Genomic DNA, 17,655 nt, shown 5'->3' on the forward strand with positions numbered 1-17,655 from the left:
TGTTGGCAGGGACTGTGGAAATGTGGTGACTAGTAATTATTCAGTTGAAGGGGAATATAAACTGGGACTAACATAGAATTTGGATGCCAAACAAAACTATTACAATGAAATTCTAGGAGACCAAATGTAAACCAAAACTGCCCAGGCTACAGTGTTTCCCCACTATTGTATATTCAAAGGTGAAATTGAATCACCAGAGACAACAAGGCAAGTAATGACATCAGCTGCTTCTCAGAATGAAAACCTAACAAAAATGAAACTGAGTTTGTCAAAACTCAATTGTCTGAAGTAGATGCAGTTCCTCTTGTTAGAGGATTTAAATAGATTATTCTTTATTCAAAATACAGAATATAAAAGTATCCACTGGCCAAATATAAATGAATCTTAGACTTTTCTGTATACCTTTATTTAAGAATTGCAATGAATAAAATACTTAAGCAACAGGGGATTTATATGTCATAAAAGGATGCAGTTATATTTTATAGGGAATTTAGTTTCCCATGGGTTATTTTCCAGATTATTGTTTGATTATGTGGTTGGGTTCTAAAAAACTTGAAACTAAATTGTAGTTAATGACCAAATAAATATGAATAGAATAAATGAATAGAAAATCAATATTTGGAATAACATAAATCAATACCAAAAATTTTGTTTTACCAAATTCTTTAAACTGATGCACCTTTTTTATTTCTATCAGTACTGCTTTTTAAAAATCCTTGCATGATTTAGGAAAAAATATACACCACAATATATTAAAAGACAACCCATTCTTGTTGGAAGGTAACATTACAACTTTAATTTGTATTTTAAGACACATGGTGGTCTTCTCTGTAGGTCCAGTGGTGAAGACTCTGCACTTCTGCTGCAGGGAGCACAGGTTTGATCCCTGGTTGGGTAACTAAGATCCCACATGCCATGTCGCATGGCCAAAAAATGAAAAACCACACACATACAGAAAAGCAGCCCCAAATATTTGGTGATGAAAAGATACAAACTTCCAGCTACAAATAAATCTAAGTGATATAATGTATAGCAAGATGACTATAGTTAACAATAATGCATTGTATGTTTGAAAGTTGCCAAGAGGTAAATGTTAAGTGTTTTCATCACTAGAAAAATTTAGATTTGTGTGTGGTAATGGATATAAAAATAAAGTTATTGTGATAGTCATTTCACAGTATACATATATTAAAACATTTTGTTGTACAACTAAAGTTAATACAATGTTATATGTCAATTATATTTTCAATAAATTTTTTTCTAAAAATTGGAATTTCAAAGGATGAAAAATTTTAAATATATACTTATATATATACACATTATTGTGAAGCATATTTAAATCTATAAAATTGACATTATGCCTTATTAATTTTTGTAACTTGTATTGGCCCAGGAACCCTCGCTTAGTCAATGTTGCAGAATATAGTGGCTTTCCTGCAAGGAGGATGAATTTCACTCTCTAACGGTAAATTTTATGTATCTGCATGGCTGAGTCAAGGTGCCAGATATTTGGTCAAACACTGTTCCATATATTTCTGCGAACATGTTTTTCATTTTTAACTGAAACATAGTTGACTTACAATGTTATGTTAGCTTTAGGAGTACAACATAGCAATTCAATATTTTATAGATTATACTTCATTTGAAGTTATTATAAAATAATTGGCCATATTCCCTGTGGAATACATTACATTCATGTATATTATTTTGTGTATTTATAGTAATTTTTACCTCTTAATTTCCTTCTCCTGTTTTCCTCCTGCCCCAACCCACCTATCCACTGGTAACTACCACAAGTTTGTTCTTTGTGAGTCTATTCCTGTTTTGTTATATTTATTTGTTAATTTTATTTTTTAGATTCCACATATAATTGAGAACACGTACTATTTGTCTTTCTTTGACTTATTGCACTGAGTGCAATACCCTCCAGGGCCAATCATATATCTATACACCACATCTTCTTTGTCTATTCCTAGTGATGGACACTTAGGTTGCTTCCATATTTGACTATTGTGAATAATGCTGCTATGAACATTGGTACACATATATCTCTTCAAATTAGAGTTTTCATTTTCTTTGAATAAATACCCATGTGTGTAATTGATAGATCATATGACAGTTATATTTTTAAGTTTTTGAGGAACCTCCATACTGTTTTCCATAATGGCAATATCAGTTTATATTTCCGCCAGCTGTACACAAGGGTTCCATCTCTCCACATCCTCACCAACATTATTATTTGTTTTCTTTTTGACAATAGCCATTCTGACAGGTGTGAGGTGATATCTCATTTCAGATTTGATTTCCTTCCCCATGATGATTAGTGATATTGAACATTTTCTTACATGCTTGTAGGCCATCTGGATGCTCTTTGGAGAAATATCTATTCAGACCTTCTGCCTATTTTTAAATTGGATTATTTGCCTTTTGGCTGCTTGGTTGCATATTATTTATTTATTTCTGATATTAGCCCCTCATCAGACATCAGTTTAGTTCAGTCGCTCAGTCATGTCCAACTCTTTGCCACCCCATGGACTACAGCACGCCAGGCTTCCCTGTCCATCACCAACTTCTGGAGCTTATTCAAACACATGTCCATTGAGTCAGTGATGCCATCCAACCATCTCATCCTCTGTCATCCCCTTCTCATGTCTTTAATCTTTCCCAGCATCGGAGTCTTTTCAAATGAGTCAGTTCTTTGCATCAGCTGGCCAAGTTATTGGTGTTTCAGCTTCAGCATCAATCCTTCCAATGAATATTCAGTATTGATTTCCTTTAGGATTGACTCATTTGATCTTGCAGTCCAAGGGACTCTCAAGAGTCTTCTCCAATACCACAGTTCAAAAAGCATCAATTCTTTGGCACTCAGCTTTCTTTATACTCCAACTATCACATCCATAAATAACTACTGGAAAAACCATAGCTTTGACTAGATGGACTTTGTTGGCAAAGAAATGTCTCTGCTTTTTAATATGCTGTCTAGGTTGGTCATAGCTTTTCTTCCAAGGAGTAAGCATCTTTTAATTTCTTGGCTACAGTCACCATCTGCAGTGATTTTGGAGTCCCACAAAATGAAGTCTCTTACTGTTTCCATTGTCTTCCAGCCTATTTACCGTGAAATGATGGGACCAGTTGCCATGATCTTAGTTTTCTGAATGTTGAGTTGTAAGCCAAATTTTTCACTCTCTTCTTTCACTTTCAAAAGGCTTAGTTCTTCTTTGCTTTCTGCCATAAGGATGGTGTCATCTGTGTGTCTGAGGTTATTGATATTTCTCTTGGCAATCTGAGTGAAGCAGTGCTTGCATGGGATCTTTTGAAAGAGGTGGCCATCATCTTCATTCAGTTCAGTTTAGTTCAGTTCAGTCACTCAGTCATGCCCGACTCTTTGTGACCCCATGAACTGCAGCATGCCAGGCCTCCCTGTCCATCACTAACTCCAGGAGTTCACTCAAACTCATGTCCATTGAGTTGGTGATGTCATCCAGCCATCTCATCCTCTGTTGTCCCCTCCTCCTCCTGCCCCCAATCCCTCCCAGCATCAGAGTCTTCTCCAATGAGTCAACTCTTCGCATCAGGTGGCCAAAGTATTAGAGTTTCAGCCTCAGCATTAGTCCTTCCAAAGAACATCCAGACTGATCTCCTTTAGAATGGACTGGTTGGATCTCCTTGCAGTTCAAGGGACTCTCAAGAGTCTTCTTCAACACCACAGTTCCAAAGTATCAATTCTTCGGCGCTCAGCTTTCTTCACAATCCAACTCACATCCATACATGACCACTGCAAAAGCCATAACCTTGACTAGATGGACCTTTGTTGGCAAAGTAATGTCTCTGCTTTCAAATATGCTATCTAGGTTGGTCATAACTTCCCTTCCAAGGAGTAAGTGTTTTTTTTTAAATTTCATGGCTGCAATCATCATCTGCACTGATTTTGGAGCCCAAAAATTAAAGTCTGCCACTGTTTCCACTGTTTCCCCATCTATTTGCCATGAAGTGATGGGATCAGATGTCATGATCTTAGTTTTCTGAATGTTGAGTTTTAAGGCAATTTTTTCACTCTCCTCTTTCACTTTAATCAAGAGGCTCTTTAGTTCCTCTTCACTTTCTGCCATAAGGGTGGTGTCATCTGCATATCTGAGGTTATTGATATTTCTCCCGGCAATCTTGATACCAGCTTGTGCTTCTTCCAGTCCAGCGTTTCTCATGATGTACTCTGCATAGAAGTTAAATAAGCAGGGTGACAATATACAGCCTTGAAGTACTCCTTTTCCTATTTGGAACCAGTCTGTTGTTCCATGTCCAGTTCTAACTGTTGCTTCCTGACCTGCAGAGAGGTTTCTCAAGAGGCAGATCAGGTGGTCTGGTATTCCCATCTCTTTCAGAATTTTCCACAGTTTATTGTGATCCACACAGTCAAAGTCTTTGGCATAGTCAATAAAGCAGAAATAGATGTTTTTCTGGCCCTCTCTTGCTATTTTGATGATCCAGCGGATGTTGGCAATTTGATCTCTGGTTCCTCTGCCTTTTCTAAAGCCAGCTTGAACATCTGGAAGTTCATGGTTCATGTATTGCTGAAGCCTGGCTTGGAGAATTTTGAGCATTACTTTACTAGTGTGTGAGATGAGTGCAATTGTGTGGTAGTTTGAGCATTCTTTGGCATTGCCTTTCTTTGGGATTGGAATGAAAATTGACCTTTTCCCATCCTGTGGCCACTGCTGAGTTTTCCAGATTTGTTGGCATATTGAATGCAGCACTTTCACAGCATCATCTTTTAGGATTTGAAATGGCTCCACTGGAATTCCATCACCTCCACTAGCTTTGTTCATAGTGATGATCCCTAAGGCCCACATTCCAGGATGTTTGGCTCTAGATGAGTGATCACACCAGTGTGATTATCTTGGTTGTGAAGATCTTTTTTGTACAGTTCTTCTGTGTATTCTTGCCACCTCTTCTTAATATCATCTGCTTCTGTTAGGTCCATAGTATTTCTGTCCTTTATCAAGCCCATCTTTGCCTGAAATGTTCCCTTGGTATCTCTGATTTTCTTGGAGAGATCTCTAGTCTTTCCCATTCTGATGTTTTCCTCTATTTCTTTGCATTGATTGCTGAAGAATGCTTTCTTGTCTCTTCTTGCTATTCTTTGGAACTCTGCATTCAGATGCTTATATCTTTCCTTTTCTCCTTTGCTTTTTGCTTCTCTTCTTTTCACAGCTATTTGTAAGGCCTCCCCAGAGAGCCTTTTGCTTTTTTGCATTTCTTTTCCATGGGGATGGTCTCAATCCCCGTCTCCTGTACAGTGTCACGAACCTCTTGCCATAGTTCATCAGGCACTTTATCAGAGAAATGGAGTAGCCATTATGGTCAACAAAAGAGTCCAAAATGCAGTACTTGGATGCAATCTCAAAAATGACAGAATGATATCAATTTGTTTCCAAGGCAAACCATTCAATATCACAGTAATTCAAGCCTATGCCCCAATCAGTAATGCTGAAGAATCTGAAGTTGAATGATTCTATGAAGATCTACAAGACCTTTTAGAACTAACACCCAAAAAAGATGTCCTTTTCATTATAGGTGACTGGAATGCAAAAGTAGGAATTCAAGAAACACCTGGGGTAACAGGCAAATTTGGCCTTGGAATACAGAATGAAGCAGGGCAAAGGCTAATAGAGTTTTGCCAAGAGAATGCACTGGTCATAGAAAACACCTTCTTCCAACAACACAAGAGAAGACTCTACACATGGATATCACCAGATGGTCAACACCAAAATCAGATTGATTATATTCTTTGCCGCCAAAGATGGAGAAGCTCTATAAAGTCAGCAAAAACAAGACCAGGAGCTGACTGTGGCTCAGATCATGAACTTCTTATTGCCAAATTTAGACTTAAATTGAAGAAAGTAGGGAAAACCACTAGACCATTCAGATATGACCTAGATCAAATCCCTCATGATTATAGAGTGGAAGAGATTATCTCCACCATAGTTTGTTCTCAGATCAAACAACAGGGAGGGAGCCCAGACCTGATCATCAACAGAAAATTGGATTAAAGATTTACTGAGCATGGCCCTGCCCCACCCATCAAAAGAAGACCCAGTTTTCCCCACAGTCAGTTTCTCCCATCAGGAAAGTTCCATAAGCCTCTTATCCTTATCCCTCAGAGGGCAAAAAGAATGAAAACCACAATCACAGAAAACTAATCATCAGACATATCCTTTGCAATTATCTTTTCCTATTCATTAGTCCCTTTGTTTCATTGATGGTTTGCTTTGCTGTGCAAAAGCTATTAAGTTTAATTAGGTTGCATTTGTTTATTTTTGCTTTTATTTTCCTTGCCTGAAAAGGCAGGCTCAAAGATATATGGCTGAGACCTATGTTAAAGAGTGAACTGCTTGTTCTCTTCTAGGAGATTTATGGCTCCAGTCTCACATTTAGGTCTTTAATCCATTGTTTATTTTTGTATAGCGTAGGAGAAAATGTTCTAATTTCATTCTTTTACATGTAGCTCTTCGGTGTTCCCAACATCACTTATTAAATTGACTATCTTTCCCCGATTGTACAGTCTTGCCTGCTTTGTCACAAATTGAGCAAATATGTGTATGAATTTATTTCTGGTGCTCTCTATTCTGTTTCATTGTATGTGTCTATTTTTGTAACAGTACCTTACTGTTTTGATTACTATATCCTTATAGTATAGTCTGAAGCCACAGAGTATACTACCAACTTTGTTCTTTTTTATCAAGATTGCTTTGGCTATTTGGGGTCTTTGGTGGTTCCATACAAAGTATAGAGTTATTTGTGCTAGTTCTGTGAAAAGTGTCTTGAGTATTTTGACAAAGATTGCATTAAATATGTAGATTGCTTTTGATAGTGTGAATACTTTAACAGTATTAATTCCTTCCATCCATAAATATGGAATATCTTTTCATTTGTATCATTTTCAATTTCCCTCATCAATGTTTCATAGTTTCCAAGTATAGGTCATTCATGTCCTTGGCTAAATTTACTCTTGGGTATTTTATTCATTTTGATGAGATTGTGAATGGGATTGTTTTCTTGCTTTCTCTTTCTGATAGTTCATTATTAGTGTATAGAAAAGCAACATATTTCTGTATATTAATCTTGTATCCTGCAACTTTACTAATTCACTTAATATTTCTAATTTTTTCTTGGTGGAAACTTCAGAGATTTATATACAGTATCATGACATCTGAGGATAAAGATGATTTTGTTTCTTTTCTTCCAATATTGTTGACTTTTATTTCTCTTCCTTATCTGATTGATTTGGCTAGAACTTTCAATACTATGTTAAATAAAAATGGCAAGAGTGGGCATCTTTGTCTTGTTCCTGATCTTAGAGGAAAGGTTTTCAACTTTAATCACTAAGTACAATGTTAACTGTGGGTTTGTCATAAATGGCCTTATATTCTTCTATACCAACTTTATTGAGAGTTTTTATCATGACTGGATGTTGTTTGATTTTTATCCTTTGTTTGCTAATGTGGTATATCACATAGATTGATTTATATATATTGAACCATCCATACATCCCTGGTCTAAATCCCAATTGATCATGATGTATGATCCTTTAGTATATAAATGAATTCAGTTTACTCTTGTTGAGGACTTTTGCATCTATACTCATCAGGGATATTAGCCTGTAATTTTTTTTTTTTTTTTGATAATGTCTTTGGTTTTGGTATCAGGGTGGTGGCCTCATAGAATGAATTTGAAAAGTGTTTCCTCCTCTTAAATTTTTTAGAATGGTTTGAGAAAGCTAGGTATTAACTCTATTTATGTGTTTGGCAGAAATCCCCTGTGAAGCCATGAGGTTCTGGAACTTTTTTTGTTGGGAGTTTTTTGATGACTGATTCAATTTCAATGCTAGTAATCAATCTGTTCAGATTATTTAGTTCTTTCTTATTCAGTCTAGGAAGATCATTTTCCCCCTCTAGGAATTCATCCATTTCTTCTATGTTGTCCAATTTGTTGGTATATAAATATGCAGAGAATTCTCTTGTTTGTATTTCTGTGATATTAGTTGTTTCACTTTTTTCATTTGTGATTTTATTGATTTGGGCTCTCCTTTTTTCTTGATTAGTTTTGCTAAAGGCTTATCAATTTTGTTCATTTTTTCCAAAAAGCTAGATCATGGTTTCATTGGTCTATTTTTTTCTATTTTTAAATTTTTTTGGTTTAAAATTTTTTTCCACTCCAATATTTTTTATTTTTCTGACTTTGGGCTTGGTTTATTCTTCTTTTTCTAGTTCCTTTAGATAGTGGGTTCAGCATTTTATTTGAGAATATTTTTCTTTCTTGTGTTAGGCCTGTATCTCTATAAATTTCCTCTCAGAACTGCTTGTGCTGTGTCCCATACATTTTGGAAAGTTGTGCTTTTATTTTAGCGTGTGTCAAGATATTTTCTGATTTCCTCTTTGATTCCTTCATTGACCTATTGGTTTTTTAGTAGTGTGCTCTTTATTCTCCGTGTATTTGTGTTTTATCCATTTTTCTTTCTGTAATTGATTTCTAGTGTCATACTGGTGTGATCTGCAAGATACTTGATACAATTCCTATCTTCTTAAATTTGTTGTGACTTTCTCTGTGGCCTACTGTGTTATCTGTCTTAGAGAATGTTCCATGTGTATTTAAAAATAATGCATATTCTGCTGTTTCTAGAGGGAATGCACTGTATATATCTATTAAATCAACTAGTCTAATGTGTTATTTAAAATTTCAGAGACTGAAATTATCTCACCTCTCCCCTACCAAGCAAGAAAAAATTCTGTCAGCAGACTGCCTTTGGACTCAAGCTGCAGTTCTCTTGGTCTCCAGTCTGAAGGCCTGTCTTGGAGATGTTGAGTTTGCCAAGCCTATACCATTGCTTCAGTCAAATCCATTGTTTCTTGATCTGGTGTCACAAGTATGTCTAGTGCATGAAAGTTCATTGAGCTGGGCTCTATGAATGGGCATTTTTCTATATGTTCATTAAACTTCATTAAAAAGTTAAAAAATGGCTTCAAATTTGGAAAGTATGTACTTATACAAATTCTAAAAGAGGTGAAGCTAATTGTTATATAAACCAATTGTGACTATAGAAGTAAGGACTGGGAGCAACCACTTTACAATCAACAAAGACATAGGTTAATACTTTAGATTGCTTAGAAATTTTGCTTTCATGAGGGGATATTATTGTGTAGTTCTCCTGTTTTGTTTATTTTGTATCTATTAATATCCTTTAAGTGTCTGTAGGATATAAGATGATGTTGCCTTTATCATTTCTGATATTGGTAATTTATGTCTTTACTTTGTTTTTACTGGTCAGACAGGTTTATAAAGAACAAGCTTTTGATTTAATTGATTTCCTCTACTATTTTTCTATTTTTCTATTACTATTTTCCTCTACTATTTTACTCATTTTGTCTTTGATCATTTCCTTTTTTCTCCTTAGTTTGTGTTTAATTTGGTTTTCTATGTAGAAGTTGAAATTCTTGATTTATTTCCTTTTCAAATATAACCATTGTTGCTATAATTTCCCCCTAAGTATTGCTTTAGCAGCATCCCACATTTTTATTCAGTTCAAAGTATCTCTGTTTTTTAAAGTATTTCTTCTTTGACTTCTGGGCTATTTAGAAGTATAATATTTAATTTTCAAATATTTGAGATTTTCAGATGTCTTTCTATTATTGATTTTAGTTTAACTACAATATGGTTACACAACATATTCTGTATAACACAAATACTCTCAAGTTTAATAAAACTTGTTTTTTGCCCTGAATATGATTTATTTTTGATAAATGCTTAATGAGTACTTGAAAAAATGTGCATTTTGTTTCTAGGTGGAACAGTCTATACTTTTTAATTAGATAAGTTTGATTGATAGTGTTTTCCAAGTGTTCTACATCCTTACTGATTTTCTGTGTACTCATTCTATCAGTTATTGAGTGGTATGTTAAAAAACTCCATCTATAATTGTAAGTATGTCTATTTTTCTTTGCAGATTTATTGTTTTCTTTCACGTAATTTGAAGCTCTATTATTAGGTATAAAACCATTAGAATTCTATGTCTTTTGAATGAATTGAGTCTTCTATCATTTATCAAATATCCTTGATAATATCTTTTGCTCTAAAATCTATATTATCTGACATTAATGTTTGTGATTAATGATAGTATAGTATATCTTTTCCTACTGTTTAGCATTTGCCCTATTTGTGTTTTTATATTTAAAGTAGGTTTCTTCTAAGTAGCATATATTTGAGTCTTGTTCTTTTTTAAATTCCAGTTTTTGCCTTTTAACTGGAATATTTTGATCATTAATGATTAATGTGATTCCTGATATAGCTGAGTGCAAATCTACTATCTTCTCATTGGTTTTCTATTTTTCCATATGTTCCTTATTCCCCTTTATTGCTTTTTTTGGGTTCTTCTGGATTAACTATTTTCTTAAAATTTTTATTTATTGATTTGGCTAACCTGGGTCTTCATTGGTGTGTGGGCTGTTCTCTTGTTGCGGTGAGTAAGGGACTACTTTCTACCTGAGGTGCACAAGTTTCTCAGTGCAGTGGCTTCTCTCTTGTTGCAAAGCACAAGCTCTAGCATATTTGGGCATCAATAGTTGTGGCACATGGGCTCAGTAGTTGTGGCTCCTGGGTTCTAGAGCACAGGCTCAGTTGTGGTGCACAGGCTTTGTTGCCCTGCAGCATGTGGGATCTTCCCAGACCAGGGGTCAAACTTATGTCTCCTGCATTGGCAGACAGATTTTTCACCACTGGACCACCAGGCAACCTTGGACTAACTATTTTTTATTATTTAATATTATCTCTTCTATTAATTTATTGTTTATAATTCTTTTGTGTGTTTGAGTGTGTATGTATGTGTGTGTGTGTGTGTGTGTGTGTATAGAGTTGCTTTAGGTTCAAAGCATATATGTTTAACTTACCACAGTTTTCTCTAAAGGACATACACTTCATGTTTAATATAAGAACTTTATAACAGTGTACTTCCATACCTCCCCTCCTTGTGTTTGTGACATTGTTATCATACATTTCACTTCTACATGTTATAGACCCTATAATACACTGCTATTATTTTTCTTTAAACAGACTATTATGTTTAAAAGACATTTAAATAATAACATAGTAAATTTTTCCACTTATGTAATTATTATTCTTCTGCTTCTCATTCCTTTGCATGGATCCCTATTTTCATCTGATGTCATTTTCCTTCTGCTTAAAATACTTTAGTGTTTTTTAGAGCAGAAAATCCACTAGTGATAAATTCTTCTAGCTTTTGTATGTTAGAAGTGTTTTAATTTTACCTTTGTTTTGAAAGATATTTTTCCTGAGTAAAGAATTCTAAGTTGACAAGTTTTTAAAAACTTCAAAGTCTGCTCTACAGTCTGTAGTATCTTCTTAGTTCTTACTACACGAAACCTAATTTCCTGTGCTCGAAATTTAAGGTTCATCCTATACATTGACTGCTTTTCCCTCTACTTCTTAAAGCTAATCCTCAAGCTGAGAAATGCTATTTTTCCTAATCCTACATTTATTCTTCTTCCTTTCTCTGTAACTTTACCTCCTTCATCCTTCAAGTTCTATCAAAAGTTTAAAGTCTTACCTTCTCTAAGAGGCCTTTCCTTCCAAGTTATTTACCTTTCTTTTCATCACCATCTGCTTTTATAGCTCTTGAACCATCAGAATTTTCATCCTTAATTATATACAGCATTTTATGCAGTTCTTCCTGATCTTATCATGCCTTTTGATGAAAGATTTTTAAGAAAACTGAGTAAATTACATTGTTTATGTTCTCTGTACATCTCCCTTCTGTACTAACTGCCCGATCAGCTTTGTAGGTGCCTTTTAAGGGCTTGATTAACAAGGGTCTTGATAATTCATTGAACTAGGTGTTATCTTTGGGAAAGTGAAAGTATTAACTGGGTCAGAAGATGAACCAGAAAGGCCAATTTTCCCAACTCTAATCACAGCAAAAGATCTGCTTTCCAAATAGAAACATCAAGCTTTAGGGGAAAGAATTGCTATTTAAAAACCATGGTATACTTTTAGTTTCCATGATTTTCATAATAGTCAAAGTGATCAAGTGACTAGACTTAATTTTTTAGAAGGGATTGTGACACTCATTTGGCCAGAACATTTTTTACAGCAGATGAGGACAAGTTAATAGTTGTTCTTGTAAAATATGGGTTATGTTAAACATCCTTAAGATTCCTACCAAGTTAGTTTCACAGATAGGAAGACAAGAGATCTGAAATATTGACACTTTTTTTTTACATTCTCAGTCTCCAGGTTTAGAAATAACATTTCTTTCTAGCCATGAAAGTTCCACATTAATTTTAGGTGCACTCATGCCAAGATTTGCAAGATACTAAATATATATGTATATATGTCTCAAATTGAATAAATAAAAATGTAATCATGATAAATTGACCATTTTCGGTTTTCCAGACTTCATCTTAATTTCTTAGCTGTAATGCCCATTAACAAAGACCTCCTAAGAATGATAAAAATATCTATAAATACTTTAAAATTTATCACCAACATCAGTTGGCAGTTTAGCCATTTTTGCCCCCTATTTAACATCAACAATCAGTTCTGTATTTACATCAGATTTAGTTCAAGCCACATAAGGTATTCACTCAACTACTACATTACAAATCCTAACAGAAAGACTTATTATGTTAAAAAAATTACTGAATTTATACCAATTAATTTAACCTATTTTTAATATACAAATACTTCCCTGTGTTATATCATGAGACATACATTCCCCTCTGGATTAGGCTGGTGATGCTAAAAATAGAACAAGATAAGAACCCAATCCATTTATGTCAAAATCGTAAGATTTCATTCAAGCTTGTCTAGGGAGATGTACCATGAGCTAGTATATACTTCCCAAATGAATATAAGGAACTAACTCCCTCTGTTCTGTCAAATGAATACAAGAAACTAACTCCCTTCTCTTCTGAATTGATGGTGTGTGTTTGAGACCTAAACGTATGAGAAATAAACCAATAAGTAAGTGCAAAGTTTTACAGTCTATGGTTGTTTTATATATGCCTATCTATTGGGATAATTGGTTATCTTATACTATTTGTCAAATTACTCACTCTACTACACACTTATGGAAGTGACAGCCTAATTCCTTTCCTCTAAGAACACATGCCTACAATTAAGGTAGGCTCTCAACACCTGTATTTGTTTTACATGACTCTAATTCCTTTGCCAACAAAGGTCCGTCTAGTCAAGGCTATGGTTTTTCCAGTGGTCATGTATGGATGTGAGAGTTGAACTGTGAAGAAAGCTGAGTGCTGAAGAACTGATGCTTTGGAACTGTGGTGTTGGAGAAGACTCTTGAGAGTCCCTTGCACTGCAAAGAGATCCAACCAGTCCATTCTGAAGGAGATCAGCCCTGGGATTTCTTTGGAAGGAATGATGCTAAAGCTGAGCTCTAGTACTTTGGCCACCTCATGTGAAGAGTTGACTCATTGGAAAAGACTCTGATGCTGGGAAGGATTGGAAGCAGGAGGAGAAGGGGACAACAGAGGATAAGATGGCTGGATGGCATCACTGACTTAATGGACATGGGTCTGAGTGAACTCCGGGAGTTGGTGATGGATAGGGAAGCTTGGTGTGCTGCGATTCATGGGGTCGCAAAGAGTCGGACATGACTGAGTGACTGAACTGAACTGAACTGAATTCCTAGCAGAGTTGATTAGATCAGGGTTAGATATCTGACCAAATCTAGACTCATCCATTTCTTGTGAAAGTTGGGAACTGAACTTGGAGCAACAGTTAATCTCTGTGTGGGATTTGACTGCATTCTTGTGACAATTTGCTATGTGAATGAAGCCGAGAAAACCAGTTTTAAGAGGGAAGGTAGAGAGAAAGACTCTTAATAGGTCCTCAGTTCAGTTCGGTTGCTCTGTCATGTCCAACTCTTTGTAACCTCACAGACTGCCATGCACCAGGCTTCCCTGTCCATCACCAACTCCTGGAGCTTACTCAAACATGTTCATCAAGTCGGTGATGTCATGCAACCATCTCATCCTCTGTTGTCCCCTTCTCCTCCCACCTTCTATCTTTCCCAGCATCAAGGTCTTTTCCATGAGTCAGTTCTTCACATCAGGTGGCCAAAGTATTGGAGTTTCAGCTTCAGCATCAGTCCTTCTAATGAATATTCAGGACTGATTGCCTTTGGGATGGAATGCTTGGATCTCCTTACAGTACAAGGGACTCTCAAGAGTCTTGCCAACCACAGCTCAGTTCAGTTCAGTTCAGTTGCTCAGTCGTGTGCGACTCTTTGCGACCCCATGAATCACAGCACGCCAGGCCTCCCCTGTCCATCACCAATCCCAGTTTACTCAAACTCATGTCCATCGAATCTGTGATGCCATCCAGCCGTCTCATCCTCTGTCGTCCCCTTCTCCTCCTGCCCCCAATCCCTCCCAGCATCAGAGTCTTTTCCAATGAGTCAACTCTTCACATGAGGTGGCCAAAGTATAAAACATCAATTCTTCAGCTCTCAGCTTTCTTTATAGTCCAACTCTCACCTCCATACACGACAACTGGAAAAACCATAACTTTGACTACACAGACCTTTGTTGGCAAAGTAACGTCTCTGCTTTTTAATATGCTGTCTAAGTTGGTCATAGCTTTTCTTCCAAGGAGCAAGAGTAGTTTAATTTTATGGCTGCAAGTCACTATCTACAGTGATTTTGGAGCCCCCCAGAATAAAGTCTGTCACTCTTTCCACTGTCTCCTCATCTACTTGCCGTGAAGTGATGGGACCAGATGCTGTGATCTTAGTTTTCTGAATGTTGAGTTGAACACAGCCCCACCCTTCAACAGAAAATTGGATTAAAGATTTACTGAGCATGGCCTCACTCATCAGAAGAAGATCCAGTTTCCCCCTCAGTCAGTCTCTCCCACCAGGAAGCTTCCATAAACCTCCTATCCTTCTCCATCAGAGGGAAGACAGAATGAAAACCACAATAGCAAAAACTAACCAATCTAATAACATGGACCACAACTTTGTCTAACTCAATGAAACTATGAGCCACGCCATGTAGGGCCACCCAAGATGGATGGGTGATGGTGGAGAGTTCTGGTAAAACGTGGTCTACTGGGGAAGGCAGTGGCAAACTACTTGTCTTGAGAACACATAAGCAGTATGAAAAGGCAAAAGATAGGACACTGAAAGATGAACCCCCCAGGTCGCTAGGTGCCCAGTATGCTACTGGAGATCAGTGGAGAAATAACTCCAGAAAGAATGAAAAGATGGAGCCAAAGCAAAAACAACACCCAGTTATGACTGGTAATGGAATTAAAATCCATTGCTGTAAAGAGCAATACTGCATAGGAACCTGGAATGTTAGGTCCACGAATCAAGGCAAATTGGAAGTGGTCAAACAGGAGATAGCAAGAGTGAATATTGATATTTTAGGAATCAGTGAACTAAAATGGACTGGAATGGGTGAATTTAACTCAGATGACCATTATATCTACTACTGTGGACAAGATTCCTTTAGAAGAAATGGAGTAGCCATCATAGTCAATAAAAATGCGGTCCATGGATGCAATCTCAAAAATGACAGAATAATCTCTGTTTGTTTCCAAGGCAAACCATTCAATATCACAGTAATCCAAGTCTATGCCCCAACCAGTAATGCTGAGGAACCTGAAGTTGAATGGTTCTATGAAGACCCCTAGAAGACATTCTAGAACTAACAGCCAAAAAAGATGTCCTTTTCATTAGAGGGGATTGGAATGCAAAAGTAGGAAGTCAAGAAATACTTGGAGCAACAGACAAATTTGGCCTTGCAGTATAAAATGAGCAGGTCAAAGGCTAACAGAGCTTTGCCAAGAGAACACACTGGTCATAGCAAACATCCTCTTCCAACAATACAAAGGAAGACTCTACACATGGACATCACCAGATGGTCAATACCAAAAAAAGATTGATTATATTCTTTGCAGCCAAAGATGGAGAAGCCCTATACAGTCAGCAAAAATAAGACTGGGAGCTGACTGTGGCACAGATCATGAACTCCCTATTGCCAAGTTCATACTTAAAGAAAGTAGGGAAAACCACTAGAGCATTCAGGTAGGACCTAAATCAAATCTCTTACAATTAAACAGTGGAAGTGACAAATAGATTCATGGGATTAGATCTGATAGACAGAATGCCTGAAAAAACAATGGATGGAGTTGGTGACATTGTCCAAGACAGCAATCAAGGCCATCCCCAAGAAAAAGAAATACAAATAGGCAAAATATTGTCTGAAGAGGCCTTACAAACAGTTGAGAAAAGAAGAGAAGCTAAAGGTAAAGGAGAAAAAGAAAGATATACCCATTTGAATGCAGAGTTCCAAAGAATAGCAAAGAGAGAGAAGAAAGTCTTCCCCAGTGATGCATGCAAAGACATAGAGGAAAACAATATAATGGGAAAGACTAAAGATCTCTTCAAGAAAATTAGAGATACCAAGGGAACATTTCATGCAAAGATGGGCACAATAAAGGATAGAAATGATGTGGACCTAACAGAATCAGAATACATTAAGAAGAGGTGACAAGAAGACACAGAAAAACTTTACAAAAAAGATCTTCATGACCCAGATAACCATGTAGGTGTGATCACTCACCTAAAACCAGATATCCTGGAATGTGAAGTCAAGTGGAAGTTAAGAAGCATCACTATGAACAAAGCTAGTGGAGGTGATGGAATACCAGTTGAGCTATTTCAAATCTTAAAAGATGGATACGACTGAGCTACTGAACTGAAGTGACCAAAATTTGTTATTTCATTATTGTGAAAGTGCTGCATTCAATATGCCAGCAAGTTTGGAAAGCTCAGCAGTGGCCACAGGATTGGAAAAGGTCAGTGTTCATTCCAATTCCAAAGAAAGACAATGCCAAAGAATGCTCAAACTATCGGACAACTGCACTCATCTCACATGCTGGCACATGCTGGCAAAGTAAAGCTCAAAATTCTCCAAGCCAGGCTTCAACAGTATGTGAACTGTGAACCTCCAGATGTTCAAGCTGGCTTTAGAAAAGGCAGAGGAACCAGAGGTCAAATTGCCAACATCCACTGGGTCATCGAAAAAGCAAGAGAGTTCCAGAAAAACATCTACTTCTGCTTTATTGACTATGTCAAAGCCTTTGTGTGGATCACAACAAATCTGAAATTCTTCTAGAGATGGCAATACCAGACCACCTTACCTGCCTCCTGAGAAATCTGTATGCAGGTCAAGAAGCAACAGTTAGAACTGGACATGGGACAACAGACTGGTTTCAAATTAGGAAAGGAGTACGTCAAGGCTGTATATTGTCACTCTGCTTATTTAACTTACATGCAGAGTACATCATGAGAAATTCTGGGCTGGATGAAACACTAGCTGGAATCAAGAATCCGAGCAGAAATATCAATAACCACAGATATGTAGATGACACCACCCTTATGGCAGAAAGTAAAGAAGAACTAAAGAGCCTTTTGATAAAAGAGAAAGAAGAGAGTGAAAAAGTTGGCTTAAAACTCAACATTCAGAAAACTAAGATTATGGAATCTGGCCTCATCTCTTCATGACAAATAGATGGGGAAACAATGGAAACAGTGAGAGACTTTTTTTGGGGGGCGGGGGG

This window comes from Ovis canadensis, chromosome 1, assembly GCF_042477335.2.
Source record: "Ovis canadensis isolate MfBH-ARS-UI-01 breed Bighorn chromosome 1, ARS-UI_OviCan_v2, whole genome shotgun sequence".
NCBI classification, from domain to species: domain Eukaryota; kingdom Metazoa; phylum Chordata; class Mammalia; order Artiodactyla; family Bovidae; genus Ovis; species Ovis canadensis.